Here is a 13,628-nt window from a genome sequence, read left to right as displayed (position 1 = left end):
AGGCCAGGCAAGGGCCTGACACGACCTTGTGGGGTGTTGCAGGGGAGGTTTGGGGTCATTAAGGAGGTTTTGGTGGGGCTGGAGCAGTGGGAGCAGCGTGTGAGGGGCTGGGAACAGGAGGAAAGGGAGTAGCACAGCAGGGACAGGCAAATTTGGCAGGTTTGGCTACCAAGAGGGAGGAGTTGGTGGCCCCGACAAGAGGCCAGGCAAGGGCCTGACACGACCTTGTGGGGATTGGAAAAGCTGGAATCCTGCTGGAGCTGAGTGTGTGGGAGGCCGGGATGGATGAGGGACAGGGGGACAACAAGGGGAGTTTGGAGAGGGGCTGGTGTGGAGGGAGTGGGCTTGGGGTCCTGTTCCTGTGGGGATATAAACCTGGCTCTGGTTTGGGAGGGGATGGGTGTGGACTGCCTTGGAGACAGGGAAAAAGGGCTTGGGAAAAGGTAGGAAAGGGGAATTAGGGCAGGGGTAGCCGAAGTTTGGGAGGGGGTTGAGGGATTACAGAGAGGAAGGAGGTGGTGCATTTGTGTGGGCACCTTCTGGGTGGTTGAGGAGGGTACAAAGGGAATAAATAACACTCCCTGAGGTTCTGAAATACAGTGGGATAGGCCTTGGAGGAGGTGGCATGTGGGGACATGTGAGATGGTGGCCTGGGCTCTGGGAGCTCAGGTGTCAGCTCAGGTGTCCTGGGCTTGCCAGGGCTCTGTTTCCCTGAGACTTCAGGAGCAGCCTGAAGGGTTTGAATGGAGGACACGGCCTCAAGTTGTGCCAGGGGAGGTTTAGGTTGGGCAGCAGGGAAAATTTCTCCACTGGAAGGGTTGTCAAGTGCTGGAACAGCTGCCCAGGGCAGGGGTGGAGTCACCAGGTATTTAAAAGGTATTTAAAAGCCGTTTCTGTGGCACTTGGGGAAGTGGTTTTGTGGTGGCCTTGGCAGTGCTGGGGTAAGGTTGGACAGTGTCAGAGGGCTTTTCCAACCTTCATGAGTCCATGATTCTGTCCCTTAAACAGCCCAGGAACTGAAGTGCTTGGTGCTTTCAATAGTTCCAGCACAATACATGGAAGTATTCAGCAGTGGAAAGCCAGATAATAGGGAAACAGGGACGTTGCACGTGAACTGCAGACAAACACTTGGCCGAGCAACCTGGGGGCTGTGTTTGCTGGAGGCTTTCAATTAAAACAAAACAAAAACACCCCCCCAAAAAAAAAAACAAACAGTTTTTCATGTTTAGTACAAGAAGGGAACAAAAGCATTTTCACTTTTTTGGACAATGAGGAATTCTGCTCTGAGGGAGAGAAATGGAGGTTGTTCTGCTGGTAACACGTGAGCGTGGCTGTGCCGTGCTGGTTGTGTTCCCTCCCTGCCTGCACTTAGAAGTGGCATTGCTCATGAGAGAGAAGCAAAAGAGACCTTTTCAAATGATGTTTTCATGGAATAAATGAATCTTAATTGTTCAGGGAGAGCTCAGTGTTTCTTTAGAGCATCCAAAACCTCACGATCCGCAGCAGAACGCCGGGATGGGAACAAAAAAAGTGCTGCAGGAGAAAATGGTTTCCACTCAAGCCTCTCTCTCTTCCTGAGTGATTTTTGTAATCTGAGACCCTGTTTTAGAGTTTGTCATGAGAACATTCAGGCTCTGGGAACATCTGCAAGCTTTTGAGCTGCACTAGGAGCTCCAGCCAGCATCTGGAATTTGGCACTTTAGAGGAGCCATGTCGTCCGTTAATTTTTTTCCTCCTCAACATTTCTTGTTCTTGTGTTCTCTTTTTTCCTTTTTCTTTTTTTTTTTTATTTATTTTCAGCCCAGATGGAGGCCAGTGTTTGCAATAAATTTCCCAAGCAGTCAGCAGATAGCAGGCACTTCATAAAAATAACTTGAAACAAAGCAATCTGTGACCCTCCCTCGCCCTGCCCCTGAGTCCCAAACAGGAATGGAAAAATTCTTCAGACTATATAAAGACTGGAGTAAGGGCCAGAGGGAATTCTTGGAGTTCTTCCACAGACTTTGGAGTTTTGCTGTGCCATGTGGGGAGCAACCCCAGCAAGTAAAGAATGGGTTTGGAAACAGAAATGAAAAATCCCTTGACTAAGGGAGGAAAACTGCCCAAAAAAGGGGATGTTTTTTTGGAGGGTGATGTCATCCTTCCTGTGTCTGTGTTCCGTGGTGAATGAGTGTTTTCCTTCATTTCTGAGCAAAATGTCTATTAAATGGTTGCTTTAAGTATCTCCCCCTGAAAATGACTGTGGATTTGGTGTGTTTGGGAGGGCTCTGCACCCTCCCAGTTTGAATTCCCTTTCTGTAAAACAGAGCAGGCAAATCCTCCTCGTTCCTTACCCCTGCTGGTAACAGAACACAGAATTCTCACCACGTGAGGAAATGCAAAACGAGTCCTTGGGTTCATTTTCCTGTTGTCTCTTCCCCTGTGCTCAACATTCTCATCCTCTGAACTGCCCTGTCCTTAATCACAGCGTGCTTAAGGATGTGGCTTTTTTCCTGTGGCTCCAGAGGATCCCTTGAAGAGTTGTTTGGGAGCACAGTGGTGCTGGAAACAAGTTGTTGTGGTGGTTTCCCAACCAGTTTTAATGGGAAAAATTGTGTGGAAAGATGAAGTCTGTACCCGGGTGTTCCTGGTGGAATGATGCCGAGGTTCAGGGATTTTGTAACAGCATGGTCTCACTGGATTATTATTTTTAAGGAGTGCTCTGGATTTTAGCAATGCAAAGGCAGAGGTGATTTGACTTCCTGAAGAGGGGAAAAACAGGGAAGCAAACCCCATTCCTTGCATATGGATGGTTTTCTGCCATGGGAAGGAAGGTGGCTTAAGGTCTGTGCATGACTGCAGCCAGAGGGATGTGGAATCAAAGAAGTGATGGGAATAGAGAGGCAGAAGGAAAATGGGCCAAGGAGAGGAGCAGAGCTGTCCCATCCACTCATCCACCTGTGGAGCTCCAGCTCAGGTTCCCCCTTTGCAATTGTTTGGATTGAGCTGATGGAAAAGCATCTTGGAGCTTTGTCCCCAGGAATGGGGAATTTGAGGCACTGCAGCTTCACTTCTGATTTTTGATGTGCCAGCCAGTGCCTTGTCCTTCTAAGCAGAGGCAGAACAATCACCCTGGGGCTGCTGCTGCTTCTTCAATTATTGCCTTTTTTTTCAGTGATAATGTTTTTGGAGGGTGAGCAGTTGTAGCCTCTGATGTGCCAACATCATCAGGCAGTTCCAGAGGTTTAGGAAGGAGAGATTCAGGTTTGCTCCTTTGTGCTTTGAAGGTCTCTGAAATGCAGAAAAAAAAATGAATATTAAATGTTCCCGACCATTTGAAGTCAAGAAGTGAGGAATTTGGTCCTGGGAATGCCCACAGAGGTGAAATTTCTTTGTTATCCAGTTTTGATATTTGCTACTTACTGTTGCTAAATAGTTGTTGGATCTATTTGCAGTCAAGACCTCCAGGTTCATTTTAGAGAAATTTGAGAAATAGCTGGAAAGTTTTGTATGTTATATATATAAAAATACATATTAAAATACATTGAATTACATTACATAAAAATGTACTTTAAGGTGGGTGAATGCCGTTGTCTTTTGTGAATGCCAAGCAGTAAAAGTTATTATAAGTTATTTTAGTGAGCTATGAAAAAAATAACAAAACAAAAAACTGAGAAAGCATGTCACTGTTCAAGCTAAATATTAAATTTCAAATAATCTGCTTTTGACATTAATGGAACTCTGAGAGTCTTTAACACGGTCTGACTTCTGGTTTCTGTTTTCACAGCTTCAGTGAGGTGGTGATAATGTCAGAGTCGGGGAAATCCAGGGAAATCCTGGACTCTGATATATCAGACAATAATAATAATAATAATAATAATAATGTTTCTGGTAGAAACTGTGAGATCAACAAAAGACCCATAGAAAACAAACTTGATTTTTGGGTGGGAGGCAGAGTGGAAACAGATGGTAGTGACAGCAAGTTAATGAGAAATGAGATTTGGGGGAAAAAAAATAACTTTCCTGTTTATTTAGTGATGTTAAATGGAGCAGTTCCTGTTCAAAGCGTTGTCTGAGGTGGAGAGCAGGAATCTGTCCGAGCCATTCCCTGCAGATCTCCCCGGATATGGGAGGATTCTCCCACGCTTGCCAGGGAGAGCAGATTTTCCCCCTTGTTCGCTGCCATCCATCAAAGCTCGGCCACGTGCGGGTTTTTTGGGAGCCTTTGTGGGGGAGGAGCAGCGGAACATCTGCCAGGACGCGAGAGAAATCCCCCCCTCTGGCCCGTGGGAGGGGATCCATCGGGAATCGGCCCGGGATCCATGGAAATATCGCTGCATTACCACGGCAGGGAGAGGAAGAGCTCGCACGCAGCGCCTAAATCCAGCCGGCAGCGGGGGAAAAGCGGCACATTGGGGGGAAAAATAAACGGGATTCAATGGAAAATCAAGGCGTTCGTTCTTTGTGCTGCAGAAAGGCAGAGCTGTTAATATTCCCTTTATTTGCCAACAGCCGGTGCCTCGCAGCGCCGTGTCTGTCCCCGAGCTGTGACAGCCCGGCTGTTGTAAGGCGAGGTGCTTTGCATAATTAGTGGGAAGACGTGAACAGATGAGCACTAATTCTTAGAAGTTAATGATTGTCAATTATCTTCCACCCCCACCCCCCTTTTTTTTTTTCCTTTGGATCTGCTCCAAGATCAGCAGAAAATCGAGTACCTCAAGGTATAGTTCCTTAATTGGCCCAAACACCCTTTTTATTGCCAGATGTCACCCCAAACGCTGGCTTTGCCTTTTGACCTGCCTTCATCAGCAGTCAGCTCAGCTTTGCCGCTCTTGGAAAGCGTCGTTTTCCTTCTAATTCCCGGCCTGGAGGTTGTTTGGCTCCAGAAGCTGATCCGACCTGACACATGGCTGCGGGATCGTTAGTGCAGACACAAAGGCAGCGGGAAGGGCGAGGCCGCCCCTTGGAGCATCTTATCCTGCCTCCAAACCGTGCAGAAATCACATCTTCTGGCCGAAAAAGTGCTGGGAAAATTCCCACTTCCCCTCCCCTGCAAGTTCTTGGCCGTTCCTGAAGTTGCTTTGTAGGATATGGAATCATAAGCAGCTTCCAGCTCTTGTCCAAACTCATGGGAATGGAGAATTCATTGAATGAGTTCAATGGAAAAATCTCATTGAAGGATTTCGGGGCTTCCTTAGGAAAGGCTTCATGAAGTTGTGCTTCCAAACACACCCGATGGAACAAATGCCTGTCCATTTAATTGTGGCTAATGGATATGGGGGATCCAGAGCCACAGCTTCCAGGGAAGAAGCCCAAATCCCAGAGTGTTGTGGAAACCTGTCATTTGTTCTGTCGTTTCTTGGTGGTTTCTGTTTGAAATTGTGTGGCTGGGGTAAAATGCAGAGGAGTAAAAGTCAGTGCCCTTGCAGGGAGCTTGCTTTGGAGTCGGGAAAAGCCGTGGGTTTTTGTTCCCAGGACAGTCCCTTTGTTTTTGTCAGATGGCTGGTTAATGTGAAATGCAAAAAAATGCCTTTTTTTTCCCCCTCCTGCCCCGACTTTATAGCCAGTTTAGCCTGTATTGTTTAAAAGCATGTCATAAGAATTCTAATTATTCTCTTCCCTGTCTCTCAAAGGCATCTTTCTCCAGACACACAAGTCTGCTGTGTTTATTGTCAGCCTTTGAATGTGGTGGTTTATCCACACTCGAGATGACGTTGGGAATATTTCTGGGAAGGAGCTTTTTCAAAGGGTTCTCTCCCAGAAACCACTTCTTTAAAGGAGGAGAAAGCAAAAATATTCTGCTGAGGGTTGTTCAGTGTTAAGAATGAAATAAAAACATCTCTCTGGCCATTGCATCTCATCCTGAAGTCATGAACTTATAATTTGCCCTTTTGTGTCAGGACTGTCTCCTGCCACCCAGATTTACTTGGCAGAAGTATTTTAGCAGCTTCATCTGAGAACTTCATATATTTTTAAGGAAGGAGAGAAATACCCACCCCAGAACAAACATGCAGGTACTTTCCTCCCCCAGTTCCTCTTCCCTTTTTTCCTTCCACTGCAGTTGACTTGGACAGACCAGAAAATACTTTCACAGAGCTCAGGAAGACAACAAAATATGGATATTTTTTGTTTTTCTCTGCTCTGGTCTCCTTGCACAGGCTCTTAAAATTACTTTTTACTTTAAATGTGTTTGGGTCACCCTTTTGGGGAAGACATTGAAATTAAGATGTAAAGATCTTAGGAACAGGTTACCTTGTATCACATATATATATAAAATATACATAATGATAATGGTTTTTAATAAATGCAAATATCTTTCCCTGTGAGTTTTTGACCTTGTTCTTTGTCAAACTGAGTTCTAATCATTCTTCTTTTTTATAAAAGGGTTCATTGTGGGGGGAAATATTAAAGCAAACTCAATTTCTGTATTCCTGCTGTGTTTCTAATGCACAAAAGGTTTCAAAAATGTTTCACTCTCCAGAAAAAGCTGTGTTTGGCTGGGGAATTCCTTAAATTTACCTTCAGAGCTGAGCACAGGTAGCAGAGGGATTATTGCATCTCGTTTCTGAGGAGCTGAGTGAAAAATCTCCCCCTTGTGCCCTCAGATAGCAACATTATAACATTCCTTCTGAGGACAGTTTCTCTCCTCACAACTGGTAAATGTTTTAATTATTAAAAGTCTGCTTGCTGTGTCCCTGCAGAAGTCCTTGGCCAGGCTTTCCCATGGTCCTTCCAACCTGTCCTTCAGTTCCTCTGGGAATCCTGGAATTGCAGACAGCTGAGAAGCATTTTGAGAAGCATTTCGCTGATGTGCAGCTTTGTACATGAAATTATTTCATTTTCTTGTTGTTTTTTAACAGAGGCTTTGGCAGTTCTGCTTCCCTGCAGCTGGTCCTGAAATAGCTGTGGGCTTGTTTCCATACCAACAAATGAAATAAGTCCAATTTGTGCCCACAGGGAGGCTTTTCTTGGTCTTGTGACATGGGAAGTATAAAAATATGAGCACTAAACAAAAATATCCAAGCACAGTTTGTCACAGTGGATCCTCTCACCCAGCTCAACTGGGGTCCTGCTTGAGGATGGGCCAAAAATCTCCCAGAATGAGCTAAAACCCCTTCATTTTGGATGGTTTTAGGTTAGGTTTTGGAGAATGAATAAGTAGAAGTTGCTAAAATGTGCAGCCTAAAGTTCAGTGTTGTTTTCATTCATTTCCTGGCACCCCCTACATGGGCAAACATCTGATAGCACCTGATTAAGTGTCTCTTTGCTGTCATCACTGGCTTTAATTCCTGTTTCCATATTTAACATCAAACTACCCATTCATGCATCCAGCCTGGTGTGTGTCACAGGAATCAGGAAGTTTGAGGCAAAAAGAATCATTGAGGGTGACCTGAAAAGGGGCAGAATTAAAGCTGGAGTGGTTTGCACTGGTTTTTTTTTCCTGTGACAATATTCCAGATATTGCCTGTCCTTCCCTGTGGATGTTGGGTTTCCCTTGGATTGGCCATAATGGAAACCTTTTTGTCCTTCAGAGAAAGTAGAGCACGATAATTGTAGCGTTGCTGAAAAGATCTATTTGCTTTTTTTTTTGATGAAAACAGAAATATTTGACCCGACTGTTGTTGTTTGTTTGAACTGCTCGTAAATTTAGCTCGCTTGGAGTGTTTCTGTGAGAGGCATTTGTTTCCTGGAGCAGTTCTATAAACAAGAAAACACATTCAGGAATATCAACAGTGAAGTTTCTTGTCTTTTGTCTGTGTTTAAACAAGAACGTTGCCTGGAAGCACAAATGGCTTTGCTCTCTGTCTGCCTGCCTGTTGTGGATGGAATTTTTCCCTGGTTTGAAGATGGATGTTGAACAACTGAATTAAAATTCACATCATGGACTGTTCACTTTGATAATGAAAAATCTGGGCGAGACTTGGCATCGTTTCATTTCTTTTAATGGTGGGCTCGATGACCTTGGAGGTTTTGTCCCAAACTTAACAATTCTGATGTAGATTATCAAAGATAGATTTATAGTTTTTCTAACTGTTTATTTTCGTGGTTTATGGAAATAATTCCTTGGGCATAGAGGGGAAAATTCCTGCTTTTAGGATTGCACTTGCCGGAGGTCTGGGATGTGCCCTGGAGGTGCTGAAACTCTTCTTCCCCAGACTCCTGTTGGGGTGTGGGTGCTCCTGCAGTGTCACCCAGTGTCACCTTTCTGTGTGGGCATCACCCACCCCATGGCTGCAGGCAAAGGAATTCCTGGTGCCCTGGTGAGAGCAAACCTGCCCAGCAATTTTTGCAGGAGATTAGGGATTAACAGAGCACGTGGTTGGAAGGGACAGTTCCAGGTTCCAGTCTTTTCAAGGGCTCTGGATTTCAGCTTTTAGTGGGCAAAAAGAACCCAGAATGGTTTGATATGGGGTCTGAATGTGTTTCAAGCACAAAATACCCAAGTTGAAGTTCATATAATAAAGGAAAAAGCTCAGTCAGCTCTGGAGCCTCCAAACCTGACATTTCACAACAGTGACCTTGAGCACAAACTCTCTTTTCTTTTGCAGCTGCAGCCACCTCCGAAACATTCAGAGTATCCTGACACAGAGCAGCAAATCCCAGCCTGATGGAATCCTCTGCATTTTAGGTCAGTTTGACAATTTTCCCCCTTTTATTCTCACTGCACTCAAAAAGACACCACAAATTTCAGAAGGATGAAAGTTGTTTTCCTGCCCCAAGCCCCAGCCTGGTTTCTCAGGGAAGGAACAGCTGATTGTTGCTCTCTTTTCTCCCTAAATTCTTCAGCCCATTTACTAATTTAATAAGGCAAAGAACTTCAAGGAGTTGCATGAGAAACCCAGGAGCAGTTAGGATTTAACTGCTGGCACATAAACAACCTCAGTGGTTTCAGTGCTTTATTCCTTCTGGAACTGGGAGAAAAGGGCAGTAGGAAATAAAGGAGCATTTGCAAGTGTGCTCTGGGAAAGCAACAGGGCTTTGTGCTGCTTTACTATAATTAATATAATGTAATATTGACTCTGGTTTCTTTTTATACAATCAGTGTCAAGATATTAAAGGCAGAATTCAGAAATGATAGTTGAAATTCTTTAGAGGAAAGGACTGAGGAGTGATTGTTTGAACAATGTTTGAACAATGGATCACAGTTAGGGATGGAGAAGCTCTGTGTGAGAAATGATACAGCAGCCTGGGTTTTTTTATTTTATTTTATTTTATTTTATTTTAGCAAGCAAATTTGGAGCTCATTTACTGAAACACACACACAAAAGTTGTAAATGTGCATAACCAGATTGTCCTTTGGCCCGTGCAAACTGTACCACGTGGTTGTTCCCATCCCACATTTTCCAGGGTCAGGCTTTAAGTCTTTGGCTGAGCAGCCCCTGGACAGTCAGAAGGTCTGTAAGGTCACTGTGTCAGCCTTATTCATGCAGGATAAACTCCTTGCAATTTGCCTTTGCTGCTCATTTCATGTCCTAAACCAGGCTGGACCATCTCACCACTGACACCAGAGTGTTTGTGGACTGTTGTTGGCTCAGAGCTGGAAGTCCCAAGCAAAGAACAGCCACTCCAAACATTCCACAGCTCCAGGGAAAGTGTCCCAGGCAAAAGGAGCTGCTCTGTGCAATCCTCAGTGTCACATGGAGGGTTTATTCCACTCATAGGACCGTCCCTCTTAATAACTAAGCCCTTGTGGGGTGGAAATGTAGGAACTGGGTGCTGGGGGCAGGTTTGGGCTTTGCCCTGGTCCCTCAGCACCCACAATGGGGCTCTTGTGTGCTTGTGGAGCCTGCAGGATTTCTGCCAGAGCTTCCATGTCACTGCTATAAATGCATTAAATCTGTCATCAAATACAAGCTTCAGCTGACAAAAAAACCATGTAGTTTTACATCCTGAGTCCTGTTGGCTTGTGTGGAAAGCAGATACTCCTAACTATGGGTTTTTTACAGTCAGGGCATGTTTTATTTCACTTGGCTGCCTTTAATGACCTGAGTTATGCACTCCCCTCAGCCCAGCTTTAGTTTCATACTGGGCTGTGAGTTAAAACCAATATCAACTTTCACAGCTTTGCTTCAAGTTCATTAATATTTGTACTGAAATTAAACCCAGCATTGGGTGAGAACTGACCCAGTATTGATACAAGTCTTTAAATGTACTTACAGCTGATTTTGGTTTTTTTTTCTAAAAGAATGCCCTAATCTGATTTTGAAGTGGTTGCCTGGTAGCATTCCTGCATTCTTTGCTGGGGAGAAAAGACATCACAACTGACAGGAAAAAGGAATTGGGAGGTTGGCATTTGCTTTTTATCCTCCCCAGAGAGCTTGGGGTACTTTACAGGCTGTACCAGCAGATCTTTGAGTTTTATTTTATCTCGATTCTGTTCAAGTACTGCTACTTTTCTGGATTATTTTTTCTCCATTGTATCCATCTGCTCAAGTGTTACTACTTTTTTAGATGATTATTTTTTTCTCCATTATATCCATCCCACACGAAGCTCTTCCTTGCTGAGGTTTCTCCCACATCCCCAGAGCATTTAGTTCATTGTACCAATTTGTTCATCCCGTTGCTTTTCCAAACAGAGGCTGTTTTAAGGATTATTGTGCATCTTCTGCTGGGAGTGTGTTGGTTTGGGGCACATCCCTGGAGGTGACCTGGCCCCCTTTTCCAGCCTCACCTTCCTGCTCCCTCCCCTGTGGATTTTGCACCAGCGCTGGTGCTTTGGTGTCCTGCCCCCTCTTCATCTTCCCGAGCAGGCAGATTTTTTTTCTCTCCCCGTGTTTAGCCAGACTCTTTTCTGCCAATTTAGCAAATTTAACGCGCTCTGACTGCAGGCCAAGGAGCAGGAGCAGCTCCTGGGAGCTGGGATTGAGCCATTGTCTAACGACACCCTTGTGCCGAGCTGGGAACGGGCGGGGGAGTGACTGAACTCCCGGCTCAGCTGGAGACAGGCGTCGGGCTTTCCTAATTAATGGCCTTGCCATTGTTCTGGGAGGGCTCCTGATCTGCTCTCCGGGGTATCTTATCGCTGGCATTGTTCCATTTCCTGTTTGTTTTCCGCTAATGTAGCTGTTCTTTAACTCCCGGTGTTTCTGGAGACTAACGCTAAACCTCGCTGGGAGAGCTGCCCTGGGCGCTTAAAACCCCAAACAAACCCCAAATATTCCGCAGAGTAAATGGTTTTATAGGAAAGCAGTACCTTCCCCCCCCTCGGGCCTGAATAAATTCACCCGTGTCCTGACAGGAGTTAATCTTATCAGCTGCCCCCCTCGTTTAACATCTTTTTGTTTTCTCTCCCCCTCCTTCTGTCATTAACTGAAAAAAAGCAGGGTTTTGGTGTTGAGCTTGGGAGATCTTCTCTGCTTGAAGCCTGTTGGGCTGGTGTACCCAGATAAAACCTCAAACTCTTCAAGTGGTGGTGACATCCTCACTAGTTTTTTTTTTTTTTAAATGAGGACAGTTCCTCATTTTTCTTCTGATCCTCCAGAAATTATAACAATGGAATCATAGAATGGTTTGGGTTGGAAAGGACCTTAAAGGTGATTGAGTTCCAACCCCCTGTCATGGGCAGGGACACCTTCCACTAGCCCAGGTTGCTCCAACCTGGCCTTGGACACTTCCAGGGATCCAGGGGCAGCCACAGCTTCTCTGGGCAACCTGTACCAGGGCCTCCCACCCTCCCAGCCAACAATTCCTTCCCAATATCCCATCTATCCCTGCCCTCTGGCAGTGGGAAGCCATTCCCTGTGTGCTGTCCCTCCATGCCTTGTCCCCAGTCCCTCTCCAGCTCTCCTGGAGCCCCTTCAGGCCCTGCCAGGGGCTCTCAGCTCTCCCTGGAGCCTTCTCTTCTCCAGGGGAACCCCCCCAGCTCTCCCAGCCTGGCTGTGCCATTACTGCTCCTCTGAGGACCTTCAGGAGTTGCCTCAGCTGGACAAATAATCAGTGACCCAGATAATCCCCAGGACACTGTGTGTGCTGCCTTTCCAAGGCTGATTCCAAGGAGACTGATTCCATTGAAATGTAGCTCCCTAAAACAATGGGACAGTTGTTTCCTGGATGAAGGGAATCTTCACACTGGTTTGTGACTGAAGTCCCACCTGGACACGAGGCTTTGGCAGCAGGATCAGTGTGCTGAGTCCCACTGAATTCCAGATTACATTGGGCCTGCTTTCCTGGGGCTGCAAATGTCCATAAAATAGAGGGACAATGTGTCCTGCCTCTCCTCTCTCTTTTGTGCCCTCTCTCTGAGTTCCCAAACCCAGGGAAATCTGGTTATGGAGAAAATTATTGACACAGCAAAACCAACATTGCAGGAGGGGAGAAATGAGTGAGTGGGTCTGAGCATCCTTTAGCTGAGTCTTATCCATACCATGACCTGAGTGAGAGTGATATTCCTGGATCTTGATATTCCCTGTACCAATTCCCCTGAACATCTCCAGGGATGGGGAATCCAGAGCATCTCTGGACAAGTCCAAGGAGTGCAGTGGTGTAATTTGGGAATTTGAAGGGGTTGCATTTGCCTGTTCCACGACCTTACACCGAATACCAGATATTTTGGAATACACAAGAACTGTCCAAAGGCCAGTTAATGAACAAACAGGGAAAATTAAGAGGTGGGATTCAGTAGCTGGATGCAGACACAGCATCTTGGTAGCACTTTAAAGCTGAAACATAACATAAAAAATGGAGCATCATTAGGAAAACCTGAGATTTATCCCAATTTCTGGTAAGTTCAGGTGACTTTTGACTTCCCATTCAGGTCCTGAAACCCTGGCACATCCAGGCCATGCTGTGACATTCTCAGTGTCCTCATCTTTCCTCTGGACAGTGGGAACAAATCCTGATTTGCTGGCAACCATCCAACTCTATCCTAATGTAACTTGGTGGGAAAAGTTGACTTTAGAGGAATTTTGTGGCAGTCAAGTGATCTCTGAAATGTGGATGTCAAGGCTGCTGTTCATCCATTTGTGGAGCAAACTGGATTATTACAGTAGAATTAGGAATTATGGCTGTGACTGTCACGCAGAGAGATGGAAATACTTTATAAATCTGCATTTATTCCCTTCCTTTGTGTTTATCTTTTATCTCTTCATGCTCCAGATCTTCAGTTGTTCTCACTGGATTTTTTCCCAAGGACCAGGAAAGGCTTTTCCTTTGGAAGCTCTTTATACTCCCTGTGTCTTGTCAGGACATCTTTCCATGATGTGCCAGAAGTCTGGGCTGGCTCTGGTGACTCAGGGATTGCACCATAACACTGATAAGATAATGTTTAATCATGTATTCCAAAGCAGGAGATTTGGGTCACGGGATTAGTTTGTTAGGAAGCTTCAATCAAGAACATATTAATTAGAATGCATCCTGCATCCAGGCAGATGTTTGAATTACTGGATAAAATGGAACTTCTGATGCAGAGAGCTGCAAAAAAATAGATTTACTTCATTTTTTTTTTAAGCAAAACCTGTGGATTTAGGTCAAAAGTGGGATGTGAACACGTGGCAGTGAACTTGCAAAAAAATTCCTTTTTTCCTGCTCTTCTCCCAGTGTGTTCAACAGGAATAAGTGCTCCCTGACTGTGTGAAGGAGTTAATTAATATTCCTGCTTTGAAGGGGCTTCTTAGTGGGGGAGAAAACAACCTTTTGAGGTGTGCAGTGTT

The 13,628-nt window shown here is 45.3% G+C and overlaps 1 protein-coding gene across 1 annotated transcript in view; it reads left to right on the top strand.

Moving 5' to 3' along the window:
- The window catches only part of CUNH20orf194 (chromosome unknown C20orf194 homolog), a 139,994-nt gene that overhangs the window by 73,866 nt on the left and 52,500 nt on the right, over positions 1 to 13,628 (top strand). The window lies entirely within an intron of this gene.

The sequence above is a fragment of the Manacus vitellinus genome, unplaced genomic scaffold (genome assembly GCF_001715985.3).
Source record: "Manacus vitellinus isolate BGI_N305 unplaced genomic scaffold, ASM171598v3 scaffold_61_pilon, whole genome shotgun sequence".
NCBI lineage: Eukaryota > Metazoa > Chordata > Aves > Passeriformes > Pipridae > Manacus > Manacus vitellinus.
This window is presented reverse-complemented; position numbering and strand designations above follow the sequence as displayed.